Source organism: Etheostoma spectabile, unplaced genomic scaffold (assembly GCF_008692095.1).
Source record: "Etheostoma spectabile isolate EspeVRDwgs_2016 unplaced genomic scaffold, UIUC_Espe_1.0 scaffold363, whole genome shotgun sequence".
Taxonomy (NCBI): Eukaryota; Metazoa; Chordata; class Actinopteri; order Perciformes; family Percidae; genus Etheostoma; species Etheostoma spectabile.
In genome coordinates, this window is record NW_022605593.1 from 656,447 (window position 1) to 656,695 (window position 249).

Sequence of the window (249 nt, forward strand, 5' to 3'; positions counted from 1 at the left end):
ACTGCCTGTAAGCACCCAGGGTTGTATTTATAGTAAAAGAAAGTTCCAGAATGAGTTCCACTGTGAAGTCATGCTGCCTGTGATGATCATAGAACATAGAACATGTTCCAATCAATGCAATTCAAGGAGCTTTATTGGCATGGACGACCATGCCAAAGCATCAGAAAAATCACAATAAACAGTTATATGTACAGTACATTAACACAATATTAGGATGGGTTCATCTCCATTTCTAAATCTATTTGTATG